This window comes from Alligator sinensis, unplaced genomic scaffold, assembly GCF_000455745.1.
Source record: "Alligator sinensis unplaced genomic scaffold, ASM45574v1 scaffold210_2, whole genome shotgun sequence".
Taxonomy (NCBI): Eukaryota; Metazoa; Chordata; order Crocodylia; family Alligatoridae; genus Alligator; species Alligator sinensis.
The window spans coordinates 3,504,333-3,514,466 of record NW_005841946.1 but is presented as its reverse complement, the minus strand read 5'-3'; the positions used below and the strand labels follow the sequence as shown (position 1 = coordinate 3,514,466).

General features: G+C 41.8%; 1 long non-coding RNA gene across 1 annotated transcript in view; it reads right to left on the bottom strand.

Moving 5' to 3' along the window:
* Positions 1-419: 419 nt before the first annotated feature.
* Positions 420-10,134, bottom strand: part of LOC102374880 — a 15,301-nt gene continuing 5,586 nt past the window's right edge. Inside the window, exons 2-4 of the long non-coding RNA XR_003093190.1 lie at positions 7,145-7,264; positions 1,564-1,663; positions 420-887 (exon numbers count right to left, since the gene is read on the bottom strand). This is a non-coding gene — a long non-coding RNA (uncharacterized LOC102374880). The remainder of the gene's footprint in view (positions 888-1,563; positions 1,664-7,144; positions 7,265-10,134) is intronic.

The window sequence follows — 10,134 nt, the reverse complement described above, 5'->3', positions numbered from 1 at the left end:
CTCCTCTTGAAGACCCCCAGGGTAGGGGAAAGCACCACCTCCCTTGGGAGCCCGTTCCAGACCTTGGCCACTCGAACTGTGCAGAAGTTCTTCCTAATGTCCAATCTAAATCTGCCCTCTGCTAGCTTGTGGCCATTATTTCTTGTAACCCCCGGGGGCGCCTTGGTGAATAAATACTCACCAATTCCCTTCTGTGCCCCCGTGATGAACTTATACGCAGCCACGAGATCGCCTCTCAACCTTCTCTTGCGGAGGCTGAAAAGGTCCAGGTTCTCTAGTCTCTCCTCGGAGGGCTTGGTCTGCAAGCCCTTAACCATACGAGCAAGCCCTTAACCATACGATTCTTATCTCAAATTTCTTAGGGCATTGTAAACTTAGGACTCAGAACACATCCCAATGAGGAGTTTCATGAAACAGTACTTAGGGCTCTTTAAACACGAGTAAATTCTCTTTCAGTTGCCTTCAGTGGCTAAACAGACTAGGACAACTCCCAGCTAACAAAAACGAAAGATGAAAGCAAAGCAAAAAGGGAAAATTAGATAGTTAAGATAACCAAGAAGCTTGCAAACTCTTCAGCTCTGACAGTCTCTCAAAGAATAGAAGCGAGAACTGCAGTGAAAGCATCCAGCAGAGACAGGCACAGTGCTTCTTGCAAGCATGCTTCTTGAGTGACTGGTTCTAGGGACTTAGCTACGAATGCTGTGGCTTCCTCTGCCCAAGATGATCAAGTCCAGGGGGTTGAAAACACCAGTCTTCTCTCAACTGCCTTTTTAATACCATAAATGAGGCTTCTTGGCCTTGTTTCCGGTAATTATGTTGTGCAGACTACGCTTACTCTGCCAGGAAGGACCTCCTTCCAAGTCCTCTGGACAAATCAAGTGCAAGGCCTGTCATGGAGGAATGAAATTTGGTCCAATCAGTTTTAAATGAGGTCATCTTTAGCTAGCCTCATCTTGGAGAATTCCCACTTGACTCAGCAATTTTTTTTAATATCCTGTATTTTGCCTACCATTAAGACTGTAACTCTGTGCCCCCAACCCAAAATTATAAAATGTCTGGGGTGATACAGGTGAAAACTTGGTCTTGACATGACATTGTGTCATCAGTTTGGGAATGGCCTGAACAAAAATCCTATGAAAATAATGAATTGCTCAGGTTCTCTCAACAACTACTCTCTCAACATTCATCAATCAGCAAAATTTAAAATTAAGCTCAAATAGCTTATGATCAATGCCATCATTCTTCTCACAAAGATGATAACTTACAATTATCTTTCTATTTTGAACCTGGTCTATCAGTCAAACTATTTATGTTCTGGACTCTTCATTTTGCTATAAAAATGTTCCTGTAAAACCTTTTGAGACAAAACTATGCAATCGATCCAGTAAAAGAAAATCGCCCACAAAAATCCTTTCCTTTAGTCATATTTTCCCTCATGGCAATACGAAAGGCTAAATTAATTACCTCTTGTATCCTATTGTTTGTTTCATATAATTATCTTTAAAAAAAAAAAAAGATGCATACTTAAATATCTGCCTGCTAAGAAAACTAAATGCAACTTACTGTTTGGATGTCCATTATGATCCCCGATCAATCCTTCTGGTCCGCACCTCTTCTTTCAGGCTATTCCTCACTGATATCCTCTTCAGAAGAGAGATGAATCCTGAAAGAAAAATGCACACTGCATTCAGTTTATAGCCACAGGACTGGAAATTTGGCATGTTTGGAGCCCGTAGCATTATTATTATTATTACAAATATATTCTGGAATTTGTGTTTTTGGCATAGCTGAAAGGTTTAGTTAAGAATGTATCTTTCTTTCAAATGTCAAGTTGGTTCAGCTTATTTAATTTGGAGTATTTCATCTACCGTTACAGTTCATATTCTTCTTGGCTTTGTCGACAGGAAAAGATGTGAGGGGTTTTGAGGGGAGGGACCAGGGGTTAATGTTAGCAAATAAGAGCCTTGTTACACATTACACTGTGAGCCACAGAAATGTTGATCAGTGTTAGTGCTAGCTCGGAGTTTGGAGCAGTCACACCCTTAGTCTAGAAACCTTCTCTGACTGTCCCCCACCTGCACAGCTGTGACTTGCCACTAGCAGCCTGGTGAGCAGGGGCAGAGCTAGAAGCCAAGAGCAGAACTAGAGGCAGCTACTAGGAGCTGTAGGTAGTTATTTTGGAACAGGTTTAATTAGACCAAATGAAGCTGCTCACACCACAGTAAGAGGACCCACTCCCTGAGCCAGAGCCCACAGGTGCTTATGAATTTTAGATCTGCCCTTATGTGCCTAACAATCAATTATAATAACACTTAAATCTTTGACCACACATTTCATCAGTAGATGTCAAAGTGCTTTGAGCTCAAGCGTCCTTGTTCCCATTTTCAGAAGGGGAAGCTGAGGCTGCTCCTGGTTGGGTTTTTTATGTACAAGCTGCCTCTGTTGTCATTTCACACCAATACGTTTTTCTCTGTGTGATAAACTCATCCTCTCTCACACATTCCAGCTGTGTTGCTCTGTCATAAACACAACATCCACTAAGGCCAGCTGCTCTTCAAAAGCATCAATTCCAAGCAAAACCACCATAAAAGAGGAGGGATTAAGGAATATGTGAAGTCCCTTTGGATCTGAGAGAGAGGATATATTATTTTCATAATGCCCCAAATCCTCACTGACCTAAATAGGCCTAAATTCATATCACAAACCCAGCTAACCAGCTTGGAGACCTGTTGCATAGCAATCCTAGACAAGTTCAATTTTACAGGTTACAGATTTTGACTGTGCATGTATGCACATGCATACAATCATGTCAGCACTAATTAAACTATGAGTAAACTGTCTAAATAAGAAAGGGAGGGCATGGACAGATGCAACATTTACACCCAAGCAATCAGCATTATCCCAGTGTAAAGGAGTTAACGCAAAAAACCTGAATCGGATGTAAACCTCAATTAGTGTGAGTTACACCATTTAGTTGGTGCTGTTTTGTCTCCAGCCCCAGGGGGGCTGGTTACTAAAAGCAAATAGGTTATCTGTTGTCCCAGCCACCAGCTGAGGATTTGGGATTGAGAGTATGGTTGGGGGTAGAAAGGTAAGAACGGTTTATTGACTTAACAAAAACACAACTACGCGTAATATACTAAGACAGATAACGATAATTTGCATCGGCAACTTATTGGCAGTCCCCTCTTGATGCCTGATGTACAACAAGTTTCTCTTCTGTAAAGCTCAGCAAAGTCAGGCATCCCCAATCAGCGCTGTCTGAGGGATACCTGGTATTCAATCCCTGGGCTCCTCGAGATCCATGGGCCCACTGATTCAGGTCAGCAGCTAATTGGTCCCTTTCACAAAGCTGCATCTTCCTTCTAAACGATTTCTGGATGTGCCAGCCAATTTATAACTTCTGAGCTACGCTGATAACTTACAGCCATTCAGATTCTTTTTACTTCAACTGTTCTTAGACTGACCAATAGCAGTACAAGCCTTGCATTCTTCTGAAAACGTTAATTTTAACTACGCCACAGGGCCTACCATCACTTCTGTAAGGCTTTGCTAAATTTACTAGGCCTTACTACATATTTGACTTTAATTAGGCTCTTAGCAATAACATATAGCTTAATATCTGAACAAATGACAGAAAAAACACTTGGTCTAATCTTCATAGAGCCTTCAGCAAGCACCTTTATCACACAGACATAATTTTCAGCTGTCACAATCTGTTCCCCTATCTCATATTGGTCAGTGCTATAGACACCAACAACTGCATGAGCTACCTCTAGATAGCTGCACATCTGTAACTCCTAATCCCAGTGCACTTTACATCCAGGCATGAAAACAATGGCAATTGCACTAGGGCAGAGAGACCCTGGTCCATGCCCTGAAAATAATTTATAGAAAGCCAGAAATCTAATGCCCTCAGTCAAGTAAAACAGTTGAAGAACACTTATAATACACAGGGAAACAGACGGCAATACCGCTTTACCTATTTGCCACCAACCTTAGGAAGTGGGGGTGATATAACATTTCCCATTGCTGATGTGAGGGCATACAAAAGTTATATTAGGCCCAAGTCATAAAAGGGGATTCTGAGCCACAGAGCACAAAACCGTTGTAATTTTTCAACTCTGTTCAGATGCATGCTAGGAAAACAGAACTTACAAGAAGTTTTTACTAGTCATTTCTCATGTTCAACACCTCTAGAAATCAAACCTGGAAAGATTTGTGTGTGTGATTCCATGAGAAATAATATTGTAAAGAAATCCCCAAGGAAGCTGTAAAGAAAGAGGAGAAGATATGAACTGCACCTATGGATATTCAAGCGATCAATACACACTACAAATTGCACAGCATAATTTTCTCATTGCAAACATCTGGAGGAACTTAGGACAGGAATTTTATAACAGCTTTAATTACCACTCTTCATGCTTTTCTGAGATTTATAATTTCAGTTCAGATCTGTTGTATTTTAATGAGTGCTTTCTCCAATTTGCACCAATGTTTCAGCAAGTTATTTCCATTATTTCTTGTTTTTGCTGCCTTAAAAATAGAAAAGAGGATCAAGAAGTTTTAACCCTTCAAGACATTAAATGGCAGGTCTCTAAGGACTGAATCCAAACCAAAATTCAGTTTGCTACAGACATTTTGCTGAGCTGGGTGAGCTTTGGATCAGCCCCTAAAACAGCAATTAGGACTCCAATCAAGCAAAACACTGAAGTTCATGCTTAACTTTAGGCATATAGCTAAGTTCCACTGACTTTGAAATAATTATGGTTTGTAGTAGGAATTAAGTACATCCAGAAATGGACAAAAGCATATACTGAAAATAAAGCATGTTCTTAAATACCTTGCAGAATTGGGTCCTATAGCTTGTTCAAGATGTCACTAATGGAAGTGGCCTGTAATTCAAGTCCATATCTTTGAAATTTAGCATCAAATCAATATGAAACAAACCACATTTTTTCAGATTAGTTACAAAACCATCCATCTAGTCAATCTGCCAAGTAACGTTCACACTGGGTAGTCTACACAAGACGCTTAATGTGCAGAAGACTAATTCTACTGTGCATTGGCATGGCTGGCAAAAACTGTGCTAATGCACAACAGATTTAGTCTAATGCGCATTGACGTCACCTAAAAAGCATTCATCTGTGCTAATGCACAGTAGCACCAATTACAGTGCATTAAGTTTAGTATCTGTTATTATAGGTACTAAACTTTATGCGCCATAATAACGGTGCATTAATGAACATGTAGATACTCCCTCTCAGTGTGGAAGAATAGCTAAAAAAACTATTCCACTTTCTCTGTGCAGTTCAATAACTTACCTAATATGCAGATATGCAGCTTTAAAGTCCCATCTTCACTTTCAAATCTTAAATATTGAAAAGAATTAGCATATTGGAGCTGCCTTCTGCTGTCAAGGATAGAACAGTCTCCTCTCCCACTGGCATCTCCCCTAGGATGGCCAAAGATCTTTGCTTCCAAAAATTAATTCTGCTGTTTTTCTCCCAAAACAATGCAGATGACTAATAAAGAAGGCAAGAGATGTTTGGCTGTAGGTCTCTGTTGGCAAACTACTAAAGATCAGCAAATTAAATAAAAATACTTCCCACTTAATGATATGCAGGGTAGCGTCATTGACCTGAGTTTCTCAAAGTGCTCTAGAGAATGAGTTTCTCAAAGTGCTCTAGGGGTTCTGCAGGGCTCGGTCCTCGGGCCTGCGCTGTTCAACATCTTCATCAGCAACTTGGACAAGGGGGTGAACAGCACCTTGTTCAAATTCACAAATGACACTAAGATGTGGGGGGAGGTGGGCACGCTAGAGGGGAAGGACAAACTGCACTCAGATCTGGACAGGTTACAGAGGTGGGCAGATGAGAATAGGATGGGCTTCAACACTGACAAGTGCAAGGTGCTGCACCTGGGGAGGAAGATCCAGCAGCATGCCTACAGGCTGGGGAACTCTCTTCTCGTCAGTGCAGAGGCAGAAAAGGATCTTGGAGTCATTATTGACTCAAAGATGAACATGGGCCACCAATGTGGGGATGCAGTCAGAAAGGCTAACCACACCTTGTCATGCATCCACAGATGCATCTCAAGCAGGTCCAAGGAGGTGATCCTTCCCCTCTATATGACACTGGTCAGGCCACAGTTGGAATACTGCGCCCAGTTCTGGGCGCCGCACTTCAGGAGGGATGTGGACAACATGGAGAGGGTCCAGAGGAGGGCCACTCCCATGGTCAGGGGGCAGCAGGGCAGGTCCTATGAGAATCTATGAGAACAGGATCTGAACCTGTTCAGCCTCCACAAGAGGAGGCTGAGAGGGGATCTGGTAGTCGTCTATAAACTGGCCAAGGGAGACCAGCAGGCAATGGGACAGTCCCTGTTCCCCCAAGCACTACCAGGAGTGACAAGAAACAACGGCCATAAGCTGACAGACAGCAGATTCAGGCTGGATATCAGGAGGTGCTACTTTACAGTCATGGCGGGTAGGGTGCTACTTTACAGTCATGGCGGCTAGGATCTGGAACCAACTTCCAAAGGAAGTGGTCCTCGCTCCTACTCTGGGGGTCTTTAAGAGGCGGCTAGACAGACACGTTGCCAAGGTCATCTGACCCAGCATTCTTTCCTGCCTGTAGCAGGGGGTCAGACTTGATGATTTGCTCAGGTCCCTTCCAACCCTACTAACTATGAAACTATGAGAAGTTAAATAACTATAGAGGTCTGACAATGAGGAAGCAGACTCAGGGTTGGAAGCCAGGTCTCCCAATTCCCAGTCCACTGTTTTTGACATGATCCAATACTGCCTCTTAATGGAATAAAACTGACCAGTCTGTATGGACCTAGCCTTGCTCCCAATGCAGGAAACCTGAAAGCAATTTTAAAAGGAGTAGGATTGAGCTCACTGTCTTTAATCCTTAAAGTATATCTGCCCTGCTCGCTGAACTTCCCAGCGCAGTTTCTGACTGTTGCCATTACTTCCATGTAGGATGGCTGCATGCCATCCTACATGGCAGATGAGAACAGGACACAGCACATAAGATGTCAAGTGTGATGTACTTTGAAATAGGAGAAACCAAACAACAACTGCGTACCAGAATGAACGCACACTGAAAATCCATCAAAGACAAAAATATCCAATTACCTGTGGGTGCACACTTCTCATAAGACAATCACTCCCTCTCCGATCTCTGTTCTAATCCTCACAGGGAACTTACAAAAACCCTTCCGTAGACGAGCCTACGAACTTCACTTCATAAATCTACTGGATACAAAAAATCATGGACTTAATATAGACACTGGATGTATGACACATTACAACTTGCCTGACATTTGACACACCAGGTACCTGCCTTAACCTTACCACTGGCACTCCTTCACACTTTTCCCTCCCACCCCCGCATCGCTATTCTTTGTCTTCCAACCTTCCACTCACTACATCTTCAGACTTCTTGTTTACTCCAGCTTCTTTTCTACCTTGGAAAACTCATAACAGCAGCAGAATTTCCCAGTGCCTAAAGAAGGGTGTTTGTGCCCAAAAGCTTACAAAGAACTTTTTCCCAACTATTTAGTTGGTCTAATACAAGATATCACATCTACCCAAAGAACCTTGCCTGCTTATGTACTTTGAAATGGGCCTTTAAATATTCCTGCCACCAGCACAAACTCCGCAGTTTTGATTAGCTTCATGGTATATCCATTCACTGAAAATATGTATTTTATATGGGTGACAGGAGTCAGTTCTATCAATGCCAGGTGTCTTATACCAATTATAAATCACTGTCCTTTTTTTCTTATATAGGTTGTTTTCTATATGATGTTCACAGGCCTCCAGGAATTAATACAGGTAGTCCTCGACTTATGGCATTTCGACTTATGGCAATTTGCACTTGCGGCTCTCCGCCATTTACACCCATGTTATTACTTATGGTGCTGGATCCTCACACTTACAGCACTACAAGGAAATTTAGTGAGCAAGACGACAGCAAAACAAACAGCCCTGGATCAGTTTCTCAAAAAGCCATCAAGTGGCCCTAAGCCTCCCCAAAATCTCCCCACAGAAGCCCTTCTGAATTCCATGACCCTGATGAATGTGTTCCTTTACCTTCTAATTAAATACAATTTTATGTGATTAGTTACTGTATTGCCCTGCTTAATCGATTTATATACATAACACTTTAGAAAGCTTTGTACTGTATAGTGTATATCATTTACAGTGGATTAAATAGTTGATTTAAATATGGTAATTTCTATAAAAAGTTAGGCATCAGGCCCTTGGTCAGGACCGTAACCTCCTATTATAATATTGTTTCTATGGGAAAATCAGACTCAACTGGCATCATTTCGAATTACAGCACCTTTTCCAGGAACATAACCTGCCGTAAGTGTGAGGACTGCCTGTACTATATTATTCATGATTAGGATATAATTCTTTTCATTACAATTGCCGTTGTTATGGAGGGAGCCTTGGCACGCCCAGGCAAATCTTCCTAGCAGGGCCCTTTTTATCACACTTATAATTAGCAATGGGAAAACATCCAAAGCCATTCTCTGTATTTTGTAGCCATCAAGACACTTCATCTTCTGTTATTTCCAGGCTTTAGAAACTTATCCTCTATGATTACAAACAGATGATGGCAGAGGATGGAATTAGATCTCAACAGAAGTGCATTCCAGTCAGCTGTGGGCTGCAGCAGCTTTTCAATGTTCATGTCAAATGCAGGGCAAGCCCTAGTGTTAAACCTTCTGCAGGAAAATAAGTCAAATTAGATTTTTAGATACAAGCTTTTAGTATACTTTATTACTTGCCCCTAGATAGCATGTGCTATACAATTTGCAACTCTGTGATTTTCAGAACTCCATAACAGACTTATGCCACTTAAAAAATATCAGTGCCACTATGCAAAATACCAAAAGACATAAGGAGCCCCACCATTGAAGTCACAAGAAAATCATGCCCCTTTCCGAATGCAGGAAGGCTTGTTGTTGTGCCAGTACAAATTTAGGAGCCTCTTTGAAAATGCAGCCCTCGAATGTTCAGTGTAACAAAAGGTAAGCAGAAAAAACAGCTGACATAAACTCAGCAAATTTCCCAGCATCTTACCCCAATTCTTACAGTCTAGCTCTCCAAGATGGACAGGTCTGACTTTGAACTAATGTGACTGTCCCTAAACCTTTTAGCTTAAAAAAGGTGTGGTGGAGATACAGCCAAGATATTTGAAGTTGTGGATGGGTATAAATTATTATCTGACCATTAGCTTTCATGATTGTTTAGGACCTTTCCAAATGAGCACAAACTGAGCTTTACAGCTATGGATTTCTCTCTCACCTTTGGGATCTCAGTTCGTACACAAGAGATAACCAACTTCATTTATTCTCAGGCAGCTCTAACCAGCTCAGATGAATGGGTCATCACAGCTCATTACTTAAGGGGGTATCATCCAAAATTCAAGTCAGCCTCAAATGGCAAGAGTTCAAAGCTACTGTTACTTCTTGATCTAAATGAATCAGCACCTGGTATATGAATCTGCCATGCACCATTTGAGCAATAGGGTCTGTACAGCCTTTACATAGGAATGAGCCTTCAGCACTCTCACAAAGGTTTTTGGATCCTTACTTCCCTTTATAGGCAGTAAAATGCATCTCCCACATTTACAAAACACCCATTTCTTCTACCAGAATGTACTCAGCCACAACTAATGATTCAGAACATCATCTCTAAATTAACACCTATACTCTTCCAAGGGCTTCAAGTCAAAGCAACGCAATTTATCCTGAAACAAGACATCATCATGCAAATTGCTTCCAGAATGTCTGTTTTTTTGCTTGTAGGCAGATCCAGGAAACAGGCACAGCTGAGCTCTAGGTGAAAAACCACCCAGAAGAGAAAGCATGATGCAAAAGTGGTAATTTTGTGACACGCACACAAATGGTACTCAGGGTACAATTATAGTAGCGCTCTTGGTCTCTTGCTCTTGTTCAAAGGAGTAATTACAAGTGGGGTTTTTGGAAGCATCTCAAAGCAGAGGCTGAGGCCACACATTTGGAAGGCTTGGATGCTATTCTTGGGGCTGCTTAATCAGAAGGAAATTGCAGAGACAGAGAAGGCCCCACTGAGGTTAAGGAGGGAGTGTG